Source organism: Monomorium pharaonis, chromosome 1 (genome assembly GCF_013373865.1).
Source record: "Monomorium pharaonis isolate MP-MQ-018 chromosome 1, ASM1337386v2, whole genome shotgun sequence".
NCBI classification, from domain to species: Eukaryota; Metazoa; Arthropoda; class Insecta; order Hymenoptera; family Formicidae; genus Monomorium; species Monomorium pharaonis.
In genome coordinates, this window is record NC_050467.1 from 32,851,803 (window position 1) to 32,868,087 (window position 16,285).

General features: G+C 34.2%; 2 long non-coding RNA genes across 3 annotated transcripts; one reads left to right on the plus strand and one right to left on the minus strand.

Annotated features, from left to right (window-relative positions):
- Positions 1-5,545: 5,545 nt before the first annotated feature.
- LOC105840898 lies at positions 5,546-9,164 on the plus strand. The gene is made up of 4 exons (XR_004962617.1): positions 5,546-6,162; positions 6,468-6,867; positions 7,054-7,805; positions 7,895-9,164. It is a non-coding gene; the product is annotated as an uncharacterized LOC105840898 (long non-coding RNA).
- Positions 8,982-16,122, minus strand: LOC105838965. 2 transcript variants are annotated; one of them, XR_004962613.1, is made up of 8 exons: positions 15,681-16,122; positions 15,092-15,312; positions 14,520-14,606; positions 13,927-14,059; positions 13,376-13,436; positions 13,027-13,106; positions 10,165-10,555; positions 8,982-10,048 (listed from the first exon to the last, which is right to left on the minus strand). It is a non-coding gene; the product is annotated as an uncharacterized LOC105838965 (long non-coding RNA). The 2 variants fall into 2 exon arrangements; XR_004962612.1 differs by having other exon boundaries at positions 14,413-14,606; positions 15,681-16,120.
- Positions 16,123-16,285: the final 163 nt, after the last annotated feature.

Here is a 16,285-nt window from a genome sequence, read left to right on the forward strand (position 1 = left end):
TTATAGATTTGGAAATCCTTCTCCAGAATAAAAGAATACGCATTGCTACCAGTCTGTGGAGTGGAGTTTCCTCCAAAAACGAGAAAAAATTGTTAATTTTATTTCTTTTACACGCGCGAATCATGTAGTCGCGACAAATCATTTTAATGAAATATTTATTACAATCTCTAACGTACGACACAAGAATTAACAACAACACAAGAATTAATTAACAACAAAAGAAAGGACACCGGTTTCTGGTGCCCGAGTAACGTGTGGCAGCACGTGGATACGGCGGCGGAGTGGGAGATCAGCTGTTACTCTTCGTTTCGAGTTGTCACTAGAGAGGGAATGAGAAAACAGATCTCTCGCTCGCGCAGTCTCCCATCGTGAGCATCTGAACGGATACCGCTGCACGGCGTATCCCCATGAATTCAGCGCGTCGCTTGTGTATGGATACGTTCCATGATCCGCATGCATCGTTCATCCTTGTTATTCGTAAAAAACATACGTAAAAAACAAGGATGAATAACGTCTTATGCGCATCATGCGTGAAACGGAATACACCCTATGTACTCTACAGGCCTGCTCTTTTTAGCTGCATTGCTGCACTGGTGCAATAAGTTTAAAAGAGAAAAAATATATTTGTCACACTTTATGCATTCAAGTTTCTTATTGCAAGTAAATTGTTTCTGACATTCAACAAAATATTTCTTTGAAAATTTCTTAATTTATTAAGCTTCTTATTACAAATAAATAATTTTCTATGTCCAATAAAACATTTATTTCACGTGATTTTACTCATTTACGAAACTCGGTTATCTTATTACAAAAAAAATGATTTATTTCAGTTTAATAATGATACTATTCATGTCATTAAATCGTTACTTAGAGGGTCAAAATCAAAGACAAACGAAATGATTTACTTAAAAGAATAAAATATTTATTTGCTAGCATACATTATTTGCTGTAAAAAAATATTTGTTTGCATCAAAAAAATCTATTTCAAGAAAATGCATTTTCTTGATTGAAAGAAATTTTTTTCTTAGTGTATATCGTCCGCGATATCCACAATTTCTATATCGTCCGCAATATCCACAATTTCTGTATCGTCCGCGATATCTATAATGTCCACTTCATTTAACCTGATTAGCCATTCTTCAAGTTATAATTCACGATACTTAGAAATTAATTCACTTTGATTCGCTCGGGTTGGAGACTTCACGCTTACTGTGGCACCGGACCTGTTGGCTCTTCCGGACCAATTATATTTCACTCTTAGCCCTTTGTCTCATGCATTTGTTTATAGTTATGCATAGCTTCCCGCTTAGAGCTGCCGGGCAATAAATGTCGATCAAATGTTTAGATATTTTAGCTGCCGGTGCTCACTACCGATTCATTATCTAGAAATTTAAGCTGCCAACGATTCGGCGCTCCGTGCGATAAACATTCGCTAATTTCTTTATAACGAGCCGCTACCTCTAACAAGAGCGCTAAGCAGGGAGATAACACCGCGACAGGAAGAAACGTGTCGAATTATTAGCTGCCGACAATTCGGCGATCCTTGTCGCGATAAAAAATTTGTTTATAACAAGCCGCTACCGGATGTGGTTAGCGATTTTTGTTTATAGCTATTCCAAGAGCTGTCGAATAAATTTATCAGCTGCCGACGATTCGGCGCTCCGTACGATAAATATTCTCGCATTTCAACTCGCATATTATTTTACTTAGAAATGTTTATACTGATAAGCGACAGAAAGACCCATACCCATAGATAAAAATTGTTTATACCTATTATTACTACTCCTAGCCGCAGAGCCTAATTGTTTATATCAGGTTGCAACTCGCATATTATTTTACTTAGAAATGCTTATATTGATAAGCGGTGACCGGCAAGTAATTGCTTATATCTGGTTATAACTGACTTGTAGTTTACATAAATGTTTATACTGATAAGCGGCGGCATCCGTTTGTGTGACGTTATCCCCCTTCCCCCGCGTGACGTCATCCCCCCTGTGACGTCATACCCCTCTTCGCAAATACCCCCCTCCCGCCCCTCACCCCCCCCTCGGAGCCCCGTAGTCAGAACCACCCTCCTATTCCTACTGACGTAAGTAAATCATTTGTAATTCTTTTTAATTCTCAATATTTGATTAAGAAATATTTATATGACAATAATTGTTTTATTAAAAATTTCAGATTGATACCGATATGGAAGACGACGTATTCTCAGTTAGAAAAGATGAAAACGAACGTCCAGTTAAACCGACTGCTGCAACACGCACTCGACTGGAACACGCGGAGAGGTCCAAACGAACCGTGTTGACGATAATGATGGATGATCTGATAAAACAGCCGGTCCTCATACCAAAGGAACCAATGTTCCTCGCGCGGACCGTCTTCAGCGGACAGATCTTCGCGCTGACGTCGCCGGACCATGTAATCCTCCGCGAGCTAATTCTTGTGCTGAACCTCAGAATAATGACGCTGATTCTCACGCAAATCCTCAACTGCCTGATATTCCAAGTAATATATTTTCAATATATTTTTAATAATGTCTTAACCAATTTACAATGCAATATTAATTAAATTTGGAAAAATTAATTATCTTTTTTTATTTTTATATTTAATTTTATTTGCTTTGATTTTACTTATAATCATATTATTATTATTATTACAGATCGAAGACGTAGAGGAACCCGAGCGGGCGTATATCGACAGCAGCAACGCTTTATGCGTTTTTTGTTCCAATTAAGCCACGCTCATGTGAACTGGGGACGGCCAAGACAGTATCGACGATAAATTAAATCATTAAACCAATATTAACAGTTGCGTTCAATTATAATTATATTATTATAATGTTCAATATTTTAATTGTTCAATATTTTTAATAAAACATTAAACAAATAAAAATGTAATAGTTTATAAATTGTAAATTAATATAAGTTAGCATATGCGCTCTCTAAATCACAATCAGTAAAAACTCGACAAAATCAATGGAAATACTTTGACTTTCAGTGATATACATACTAATTCCCACGAAAAAATGGTTCAGATATAATTATATATGACGTCATACAATTATATATAATTATATCCAAATTTATATAATTATGTATGATTTATACATATCAGCATGTATAATTATATATAAATTATATATGAGCCTCATATATAATTTATGTATGATTTATATATAGACTCCGTTGTTCTTGTTCTTTTATATATATATATATATATATATATATATATATATATATATATATATATATATATAATAAAAAATATATAATAACGTAATAGTACTTATGTGACGATGCATGCCGAAAAGCATCGTCCCTCGGCGCGAGAGCCGCCGATCGCCCTAACTAGGAGGCGAAAAGGCGCGAAGCGCCAGCTCTCACCTAAACGCTGTGCTAATGACCGCGACCAAGGACCGAGCAAACGGCAGCGTCGACGATGTCTCCCCGCGCACGCGCCCGTCTCCGCCACAGGAGTAGGGAAAGCGGAGGACGGAGACGACCGAAAGCGCAACGACCGTACCCGAGCTCGCGCCTCCACGGGTATAAAAACCGGGAGGAATCGCGACAAGTGACACTTCTGTCATCCGCCTCGATACCGTCCGTACCTGGCATCCGACAGAGCACATCTTCAGCAGGAAGCCGATTCCCCGGGGTGAAGCGTCTTCGCCTCGACCAAGCGTTCTTGGTGATCGGTCCTCGCTAATTTCAAATCTACCACCGTATCTCCTACCGTCGGGCACAACCATAGATTGAAGCACGTGGGGGTAAAGCGTCTTTGCCCCCGCCAAGAGTACTTGGCCGCTTGTAAAATCTCATGTACGCCTGTTTCCCCTCCCACCGGCCATAACACGGGGACGAGAGTCTCGCCCTCAATCGAGCGTACTCGATCGGCCATCCCGAAATCCACAGAAAAATCTAACTCCAGAGGCGGACCCGCAGTCCGTCTCACAGATATCTCCACCGGCCTAGTTTCCGCGCTCCGCCCCGGGATCCGCGCCCACAGCCGCGAAACCACGCTGCTTCGGAAACACGCGTACCCGATGCCTGGCACCGCGAAACGACGGTAAAACACATCACCACGATACCGCTCCGCATGCATAAAACTCCGCGCTACCACCAGAACATTTGTACAGATTTCGTCCGCATTCAAAATACACTAAACAATATCGTCCGCGTCCAAATTGATTGTACTCATTCCTCTCTTACATCTCGAATTAGAAATAAAGACTTACTAAAGAAAACCGCGTAAAGACTGCCTTTTCTTTCCCCCCCGCTCGAACCGTCCGTGAGCTATTCCGCAGCCACAGACAGGTAGTTACACTTATATTAATCGGACAGCGAGTTGATCACGCACACGTCGGCCTTCATTAAATATAGCTCGACCTTGTGGTATCGGCTGTATTTCGATATCATTTAAAAAATCATTTTCTAGAGCCATTACTTCATCATTAGGATCCTCAGGATCAGGCAGTTTAGCCTGTATACACATGTTGTGCAATACTGCACATGCATTTATGATTTGACCTGCTTTTTGTAGCGTGTATTCTAAGATGCGATATCGAAGCAAACATCGAAATCTTTTTTTCAACACACCTATGCAACGTTCAACGGTGTTTCGAGTGCTACTATGACGTGCATTAAAATGTTCTTCTATTGTGCCAGGTTGCGGCTCTGAAAACGGTGTTAGCAATCATGGCTCCAAAGGATAACCATAATCACCTTAAAATTGAAATAAAGAAATTAATTACTCTAAAACTTTCATAAAAAATTCGAAAATAAAAGATATAAATAATAGAATCTATATTAAATTTTAATGCATTATATAACTTATGTATTTCAAAAAAATTAATTCAATTTGAAATCATAATTTAACTTTTGAACAAGTAAATCTTTAAAAAAAAATTCAATAATTTATCTTCATATATAGTCGAAACATACTTCAGTCATTTTTATAAATAAAGTAGTTTGCTTATAATTGTTATTACCGAACCAACAATGATCTCCAGCCTCATAACATGCCTGGAAAAGATGCCGGGCGTAGCAATTTCTCCATATGAAAGAATCGTGGGTGGAACCGGGCTACCTTGCTAAAATATTTAATATTTTTAAATCTGCATCACAAATCTGTAAAAAAATCAAAATTTATATTATATATTTTTGTTATTGATACCAAATGACAAAAAGAGAACAGCAATAATGATATACCCCTATAACCATTTTTGCTGTGACAAATGTTGGCAACAGATTCTGTTGCCAAAAAGGCGACAAATGAGAAACATATCTTGTCATTGCAAACACTATTAGCAGATATTCAGCAAATATTTAGCAACGTCTGTCATCAGAATACATGACAAAATAATAGTGAACTGCGAGCAGATTTATTGAAAGTATTGATAACAGATTGACGACAAACACCAAAGTGAAAACAATGTCAGCAAATTGTCTGTAGAAATGCAACAACATTTGTGTGTCAAAGTACGCGACAGATTGATACCAGAAATGCAGCAGATCTGTCGAAATGTCAAATTGGCAATAAAAAGTGCGGCACCGTCGATAGGCGGCTTACTTTCTCGGGAGTAAAATGCAGTCAACTCGCTACATAAAGACCACTCGCAACGCGACTAAGGTAAGCAAAAATTATCTTCCTTCGCTGCACCTGCGGAGGAGTCCGATGTGACGGAAGACCGCCACATTATACTTTTATGATACAGAACTGGTAGTATTTTCATTTTTTGGGGAGTGAGATTTAACTACAAAGAAATTTAATGAAATTAATTGTACCTAGAATAGATGATATACCTGCGATATAAAGGGAGAAAATAGATAGGTCAATTGAGGCCCTCCTATAGGAAATATTAGATGCTAAGGAGAGGATTGGGTAAATTATTTAATCTGTTTTTACTCCTGAATTAATAAATCTTCCCAGGAGATTGCTTACATCGATTCTCAAATAAAATTATAACTGTGATGAAAAAAGAAATGAAAAGATTCGACAAATCTGTCGCCAATCTGTCATCATTTATGAATACAGATCTGTTGCATATTTGGCGTAAATCTGCTGTGTTTACGTTGCAACATCTGTTCTCAATTTGCTGCGTGAATCTGTCATTGTATTGCTAGTGACAGGTCTGCTCTGGTGCTGCACCCAATTTGATATCAGGTGACGGAAGGATATGTGCAAGCAACAATAGAACCACGTACTAAAAAGACTTTTATTATATATAACACACGTTAACATACGGTTGCTCGAGTTATAGTTTCACAATAAGAAAACAAAGAAAGTTCTAGAGAAGTTTGTCCTAAAGAAGTTCGTCCTCACTCTAAGGATGACGCCGCTCAAGTGCGCGCTAGCACGCGCGTGGCCTGCGCATAAGCGCAGCGCAAAGGGCGGGGGAGTAGGGCCAAGCACGCTGCAGAAAACGCGTTGTGGGCGCGTATTTCAAAACAGCATTAATCCAACATCAGGATTTGATAACAATTTTTGCTTGCAATTTGGGCGCACTCGAGGACACAGTAGGCCATGGTTTTGGCAACCTGATTCCGCAAGAAATTTTTAGCAGTCTGCTGACAATTTGGCAGTAAATGGTTAGCTGGGTAAGTAGGGGTGCGTTCAGAATGCCGGGCGTATCGCTCTGGGTAGGGCGTTCGCGAGCGTTGCATGGCGTCACGTTTTCATCCGCTCATTTAGAACGGCCAGAGTGATTGATGTAAACGGTAGAAATGATAGAGTAAATTATTACGCTGCGACCAAAAAAGATAATTGATTTGAAGATGAGTGATACCGCTAAATATGTTCTCGTCACCGCAGAAAACGGTACTGCAATACAAAATGAGAAGGGAGACGTACTGGTTCAAGATACACAAGGTAATTTTATATCTTTTACGTTTTGAGGTTATAGAAAAACCAAAGGCTTTAAACTCGAAACCATTTATCTCGTCATTTTTGGTGGAGTCTGATACAATTTGTTTATATATTATATTATAATATTATATTTATAATACAAATAATAAATGCCACGAAAATTAAATCACATTTCCATTATTACTTCAGATGGAACATTAATCTACATGTAGTTTAAAGTTGCGACACGAATTTTTAATATTGAAATTAATTCTTCAAATGATGAATGTACTGCATCAACCAGTCCCATCTCACTTGATAATCAATCGACTAAATGGTGCATATGCCATCAACCAGTCCTGTCTCATTTTTAGAAAACTCCCAATCTGATCGAAATCATTGGGACAGATCACAGATATTGCAACTAATAGAGGCATATAAAAATCACAAACCAGATTTTCAATCCACGGTTATGAAGAACGAAAAAGTGTGGCAAATAATTGGTGCGGAACTAGGACATCACAGCAGTGATCAATGCAATAATAAGTTTAAGTATTTAAAAACCGCATATATGAAGAAAAAAGACAATATGTCAAATAAAAAAACAGGTGCGGATCAAATAAAATTTGATTACTTGGAAGAATTTGATGCAATTTTTGGCAACGATGCAAATGTAAAACCCGTTGCTCTTCATCATTAAAAGGTCAAGAAAATGTTTCCTTGATAGATGAATCGTTGAATGAAAAGATAATTACCACGGAGGATAAAAATACATTTGACACGCCAAAGAGGCAAAAACGGAACCTGCTTGAAAAGCAATTAATGTCTTACGAATCAAATACAGCAGAAAGGGAAAAACGAAGAGAACAACAACATAAAGATAAAATGGAACAGCAAGATAAAGCCATCGCTGCATTGAATCAAATTGCTGAATGTTTTGCAATTTACGTTGGAAAAAAAAGGTAAAAATTGTAACTACTATCTATTTTTGTGAAATATATATAATATAAAAAGTGCATTTAACTATGCTAATTATATGTTTACATTTTAGATCCAATGACGAGAAGGAAAATAAGAAGCCAACAGATCACATTTAGATTGGTAGAAGTATCCCCTTTATATTTGCGTAAAAGTATCCTTTTTTTATTTTTACATGTATACACATGTATATTTATTTTTTGTTATTTTATATGTAACATGGCAAGCTGTCATTTTATTTTAAAGAATTTTTTTATTAAGATTAACTTAACTTTTTTATTAAGTAAAACGGTCCAATCAAAATATCAAAAACGGAATCTAATTCCTTCTTGAGCAATATTAACGTTTTCCTCATTATTTACATTATTTTCATTTCCGAATATAAAAGCTCTTCCCTCAGCCTCATACATCTCAGCTAAATGGTCTGAATGATGTAAACATATATTATGCAGTACGCAAACTGCGATTATTGTTGCAGGAATCAGATCAATCCTATTCATGTCTAAACAAATGCAAACGTTTTGCACAAATTACAGCTTGAAATTGAAAGTATTAAGCTCGGTTGCACTAATGTTATTTTGGCTTTAAGCAAGATTTAAACATCTATCCATTTTTATTTTTCTTTCTAAATAAATAAAGATAAACACATATACAATTCTCGCTTAAAACCAAAATAATGTTAGTGCAATCAGGCCTTATTCAATTAAAACTACATGTTTCTTTCAGTAAAAAACAGTTTTTTTAACGATGCTATATAGTTTTTGATACTCTGATTAGAGGTTTTTACTTAATGAAAAATGTTAACACGGTTTTCGAAATTTATAATCATGCATGGTCATATATATTTTTGTTTTGTTGGTATAGGTATAGTTTATGTGCAATCTTGTATGCTTTATATTCATATGAAACAATATATTAAATTATGAATATTTAAATGGTATTTAAATGATCATGCATGATTGTATGTGATCAATATAATCATTTTTACCGAAGCGGAATAAAAATATTTTGTTTTGTAAGTTTCATATTAATGTGATATGTTTTATATTTTTAAACGTATTCGACATTCTTAATAGTGGTATCTTATATGTAATTAAAATGTTCCTATTTAACAACGTGATAAAAAAACAGTATTAATATATTAATATTAAAATAATTTGTAGGCTGTAATTCTATTTATTTAACATGTCTTCAAAGTATACAACTGAACATTGTTATATTTAACATTTTAAAAGTTTAATTACATATAATTAAAAAAATCTAATATGTCATAAAAACGTTAAATGTACAATGTAACATATACTACTTGTATCAAATGTTTAAATACATTAACTTCGTCGACATATTTGTTACCATATATTTATTATTATCACAGGCGTACTGTGCTTTATTCAAAATTTTGCGCTAGATTTCGTGCTAATCTGTTACGGAATCTAATGCCTTCTTGGGCAATATTAACGTTTTCTCCATCATTTATATTAACGTTTTCCTCATTATTTATATTATTTTCATTTCCAAACATAAAAGCTCTTCCCTCAGCCTCATACATCTCAGCTAAATGATCTGAATGATGTAAACATATATTATGCAGTACGCATACTGCGATTATTGTTGCAGGAATCAGATCAATCCTATTCATGTCTAAATATTTTAGACGTCGAAATCTTCCGAACAGTAATGCGAATGGTTCAATCACTTGTCTTGTCTTGGCATGTGCAGAATTAAAATTAGTTTGCCATTTGGCCAAATTACCTCGATCAATATACGGAGGCACACACCATGTATATACGGGATATGCTTTATCCCCAATTACAAATCTGTTGCCTTGAAAATAATTATACGGACGTTCCATGAACTCTCTGTATATATTGGAATTTCTAAAAATTCTGACGTCTGAGACAGAACTTGGATAGCAATTGTAAAACAATTAGTGAACATCATGGAACTGTCGCAGATGCACTGTAGAGTTATACCGTGGAAGCACTTTCTATTTATATAAGTTTCTGGGTTCTCCGATGGTGCTTTAATTGGCACATATGTGCCATCGATAGCTCCTACTACCCCTCTGATACGCGCCATGTGATAAAATTTGTTCTCACATTGAATAGCTTTTTCCCCGGAAGGCCAAATTATGAGGCGAGGAGCCAGGCCATTTATGGCTCTAATCACCCTGACAAAACTGACAAATATGCTGCTTTTTCCCATATTGAAACGATTGCCGATTGATCTAAAATAAGTAAAAGAAATTACTGAGTATATAATAATAAAAGAATTGTAGACATATGTAAATACTTATTTTTTAATTTAATTAATATATTAGAATATTGATTAGAAATTAAATACCTGTAACTATCAGGAGTTACCAACAGCCAAAGCACAGCGAGTATTTGTTTTTGGATCAACCATTTGGCGTCCACTTATTCGAGCACTTTGGAGTTCAGGTGCGACAGTTCTGTATAGCCATTCAAATGTCTCCACAGACATACGGAAATGGCTTTGAAATTCCAAAGCTGTGCTGTTTGCGATTGTACGTTCAACAAACATCTCCACTCGATTAGGCTTATTTTTTTCAGTTTCAAGACGTCTGCGTAATTCATGTAATTGCAATTCGAGTAATTCGGTGTCTTCATCGTCGTCAGAATCTTCATCATTAAAATTGAATGAATATAGCGTTACCACGCTCATTATCGTTTCGATAATTGGATCCATATTGATAATCAATCGTGTCAAAATACTAAAGTAAAAAAAAAATAAATTATTTATAATTGCAAAGGTGTTTTTCCGTAAGAGGTAAGTATTTATTTAGGAAAGTATAATATTTAAAGTAAAGTACACTTCTCGCAAAAATTAAAGGAACAAAAAAATTTTCTAAATTTTTTGCCAATTTTCAACAGGCTGTATTTTAGTGAAAAATGGTCGTACAGGAAATAAAAAAACATAGCTTTTGAAGCTTGAAGACTCTAGTTTTAGAATTTTTTGGTTAAAAATTTTTCTGAGCACCGGTAGCCATGCAATTCTTGGATAAAGCACGAAGAAAAAATTTTCAAAATTTTTTACATTCTTTTTTTCGCTCTACGGGCATGAAAAAAATTTTTCGAGCTAAACCAATGCATAGGTCGCATAGCCTGTTCATTCAGCTTCAATTTGCTTTTTCGGAAGTCAGATACGACTATTTGTCTTCGAGATATCGAATTTTGAATGCAAAAGGACCCTTTTTCACTCAACTGCCGATATCTCTGAAACTACTGGTCGCCTAGCGAGCTGACGAGCGGTTTCGTTTTCTGGAGAAAATTTCTTACAAAAATCTGTCATGGTTGATTGAAAAAAAAATTTTGTCCCACCTGAAACGGTAACGTGAAAAAAGAGCAAAAAAATGCCATTTTCCCCTTTTTTGGTAAATCGACTGTGTCTTCGACAATATTGGGGCAAAAGCTTAGGTTAGAAGAAAATTTTACAGTCTAATGTACCCCAAAGACCCCTCTAAATTTTTAGATCGATCGGTTCAGCGGTTTCCCCGGACCGATTGATTGAAATTTTGAAAAAATTAAGGGAACAAGACTTTGTTCCTTAAATTTGACCTAATCTTTTTAAAATTCAATAATTTCATTTTTTTTTACTTTTTACTCAATTTTGAGTTTTTTGAAAATTGAGTAACAAAAAAAAATCCAAAAAAATTTTTTCAAAAATTTCGAAAATTTCCAAAAAATTTTTTTTTGAAAATTTAAAAAAAAATTTGAAAAAAAATTTCTTTTTTTTCGTTTTTAAGAAAATCAAACTTTCTGACGAAAATTTTGATTGATGATTGATTTACCGCCGGCATTAGCGTTATCCAAAGCATACCACGTGGAGGTTGCACGGTCGGATTTACGCTTCTTTTGTGCTTACGCACGTGTGTTAATGATTCTTCGAAAAAAATGAGACCCCGTGGTTCGTCAGCTCCACAGTATTTTGCGACTCCAAACTCATTTTCTAAAGTGTGTGTGTGTGTGTGTTTGTGTGTGTGTGTGTAAAGTGTGTGTGTCTCGTGTTCAGTATCGAGTGTTCCCGCCTCTACTCCTAATCACAGCTTGCAATCTTTGTCGCATATTCGAAATGCAATTTCGGATCATCTGTTGAGGGATCTGACGCCAAATTCTTATCAAAGCGTTCTCTAATGCTGCCAAATTATTCAGATTCGGATAATTTTGACGCAATCGGCGGCCCAATATGTCCCAGATGTGCTCTATCGGATTCAGGTCAGGACTCATTGCAGGATGCCTCAACAATGTAATGTTTTTGAATAAAAATTTTTGAAAAAATTTTTTTGGATTTTTTTTTGTTACTCAATCTTCAAAAAACTCAAAATTGAGTAAAAAGTAAAAAAAAATGAAATTATTGAATTTTAAAAAGATTAGGTCAAATTTAAGGAACAAAGTCTTGTTCCCTTAATTTTTTCAAAATTTCAATCAATCGGTCCGGGGAAACCGCTGAACCGATCGATCTAAAAATTTAGGGGGGTCTTTGGGGTACATTAGACTGTAAAATTTTCTTCTAACCTAAGCTTTTGCCCCAATATTGTCGAAGACACAGTCGATTTACCAAAAAAGGGGAAAATGGCATTTTTTTGCTCTTTTTTCACGTTATCGTTTCAGGTGGGACAAAATTTTTTTTTCAATCAACCATGACAGATTTTTGTAAGAAATTTTCTGCAGAAGACGAAACCGCTCGTCAGCTCGCTAGGCGACCAGTAGTTTCAGAGATATCGGCAGTTGAGTGAAAAAGGATCCTTTTGCATTCAAAATTCGATATCTCGAAGACAAATAGTCGTATCTGACTTTCGAAAAAAGCAAATTGAAGCTGAATAAACAGGCTATGCGACCTATGCATTGGTTTAACTCGAAAAATTTTTTTCATGCCCGTAGAGCGAAAAAAAAATGTAAAAAATTAAAAAAATTTTTTTTTCGTGCTTTATCCAAGAATTGCATGGCTACCGGTGCTCAAAAAAATTTTTAACCAAAAAATTCTAAAACTAGAGTCTTCAAGCTTCAAAAGCTATGTTTTTTTATTTCCTGTACGACCATTTTTCACTAAAATACAGCCTGTTGAAAATTGGCAAAAAATTTAGAAAATTTTTTTGTTCCTTTAATTTTTGCGAGAAGTGTATAATATCTAAAATAAAAAATGCATGTTTATTATTATAATTCAAAGTATTATTCATAAACATACCTTGAATTATAACCGCCGTGTATAAAAAATATCTCCTCTTTCACTAACGTTGTCCCAAGCCTTCAACGCAAATACGCGATCTGTTTATATAAGTTTATATAATCAATATATATGTATTATAATCTACGATTATAACACACATTATAACACAATTATAATACACAAAAATAATGACATCGATTGATACAACTTTTATTGGGAATTAAATCCAAGTCCGCGCATGCTAACAATTAATGCTTAATCAATATGTGTGTATTATAATTTACGATTATAACTGGATTTAATTCCCAATAAAAATTGTAGTTGTATCAATCGATGTCATTATTTCTAATTTCTCACGCATACATACCTGACAAGAATTGCGTGCACGTCAAGTTTTTTGGAAGAGGGAAGGTTTGTTCCTCCGAAATCTTGTGAAGAATAGGCGTATGTTATTAATTAATACGTAGTCTCCGCAGGGAATTATGGCTATCTGACACCCACGCGTATACCTCACCTCAAGTCGTCAATGAAAAATAGTTTACGACAAAAGACAACAACAACGACAAAAGCGACTTATCACGACAAAAGGCTAACTGACGACAAAAGTGAAGACTCTCACACGTACATGACGTGTTGTGTACCCGGCTCGACAGAGAGTGTAAGCTTGTTTTTATGGTTAGAGGAATCATAACAAAAATAATCGGTTGAGTCAACTGCGCATGCGGGGCATTTTTCGTCGTACTTTCTAGCGGGGCGAAAAGTTGTCGCTCGGGCGATTATCAAAAGTTAATCTGAACGTACTTGAGCGATTCGCTCGAGCGAGTCATCCCGCTAAACGGAACGGCTCTGGGTGAAATATCGTCGCTCGGGCGTTCATTCTGAACGCACCCTAGTATTAGAAAATAAAATTATACTCACAATTTGCACATGCTGAGCATGAAAACCTTTCCTGTTTACATACAATCCTTCATGTAAAGTGGGAATTTTTATTGCTACGTTTGTTCCATCTACGAATCCTACTAATCCTGGAATTCTAGTCTTATTATAATTTCTGGAAAATATAATATATAATAACTTATAAGTGTTTTTAATTTTTTGTTTTAATTGTTACAGGTAACAGAGAACTTAGAAGATGTGGATATGGAGTCGAATAATTAATATAACAATAATATTAACATAATATTATTATAACAATAATATAAGAAAATGTTTTAATACGATTGTTTCGTTTTAATTTTGTGTTTCTGATTTATTAATTTTATGGTTATTTTATATTTTTAAATAATTATTGTATTTACTACATATATTTTATTTTGATTAGCTGTAAGTTTTTTCATTTATCTAATAAGAATTACATAATGATTAAGTAATTTTGATATAGAATACTTATAAATTGTTATTTACTTTTGTATAATTTTTTGTATTTCTTGTGGAGTTGTCGGAAACTGTATCCATCGCCTTAATAAATATTCATTTATAGCTGTTATAACTTCTTTAAGTATGATACTTACAGTAGGCTGAGCTATACCCAATCTACTATCAATTCCAACAGCCTTTTGATAACTTCCTTAGGCATAGAAATTCAAGGCACACAGTACCTGAATCAATTATTAGACATTATACAAAAGAGCAATAATTTTCTTTGTCAATGGATGTGAGGCGTACAAAAAATTTTGAATAAGTTATTAATTTTAATTCATTTATAATTTAAAAACTGATAATTTAATTTTTTTAGAAAAATTAAATTTTATAAACCTGCAGTTGAAAAAAAAGTTTACAATTTGAAAAAGAATATGAATAATCTCATAAGATATACACAATTACTTAAAATGATAATTTGCAAAATAATGTCAACAAAATAGTAATTTGAAAAAAGCTATTAAAAACTTTTATTATACATATATATATATATGTAATTCAAAGAAAAATATAATTTTATAAATAAATAAAACAATTTTACTTAAATTTTAGTTATATAAAATAAAACTGCTTTAAAATTTTTTCATAGAACGATAAAAAACAAATATTTTTTCTATATTTCATTTCTTTACAGCTATTGAATTATTTATAACTAATACTTTACCTTGATTTCATTCGAAATTGCTGTTACTTTTATACGTGGAGGAAGATGTGGACTTAATTCCTCTGTGAGAAATAATGTTAATTGTTGTGTTAGGCGATACATACCCACTCTTTTTCAGGAAGAGTAAATGGGTTTGACATGTCTCGAATTCTTCGCTTTAAAATTCTGCTTGCATGAATTGCTGCACATTGTCTTTCTCTCTCTTGAAACAGTAAATGCAACTATAAAAATAAAAGAAATAATGTTACATAATATGAAAATAATATAAAAATAACTCTGTACATACACCTGCATTATGTACATATTTAATATCACCTAATGATAATTATATATAAATATTTATGGGTGCTTTCTATTTATTGTCACAAGTCGACACAAATGTCATTCTATCTTTTTTGTATTTAATGAGTGACAAAGACAGGACGACACTTGTGTCGACTTGTGTCAGTAAATGAAAAGCACCCTAAATAAAAGTATAAAATGTATGTAAATGTGTAATATTTTTATAAAATTATATATATTTTATATAGTTGCATCATACACAAAATAATATTATATCATAAGAAAATTTAAAATATATAATACTTACCATTGTCACAATTATAATTTAATTAATTTTTAAGTAAAGCCTATTGCACAATGAAAAACAGGCAATGTGTCCTGATTCTACAACGCACAGTACGTTAACCAATCTCCAAATTCAGCACAGCCATATTTTCCTTTGCAATATAATACGCGTACAAAAACACAAATAACTAACTATTAACCTCGCACGCGTCATTAACCACGAACTGTCACATCATCGCCGTGAAACTTGTAGCGGATTTAAACGTCAATCACTTACGTGGAAAAGCGATGACAAAACGTGCACTTTTCGGATCTACACGACTTTTCTTATAAAAGATTATTATTATTAATTGTATGATTTATAGACATATTACTCAATATTTATTTATTTTTTACTCTCGCAAAGCGAATAACAGCGATTTATCATCATATCAGTATACTTATAGCATACATCAATACTTTAGAAGAGACCTGTCACAGGTAAATCTTAATGCCCTCTGGTGTTAAATTCATGTACTGGGCATCAACGATGATGACGTATCTTAAATTAAAAATTTAAAATTCGGTATTTGCGTCAAAATATCTCCACTCGTAGGGCACGTAGAGTAAAAATAAAAATAGTTTTCT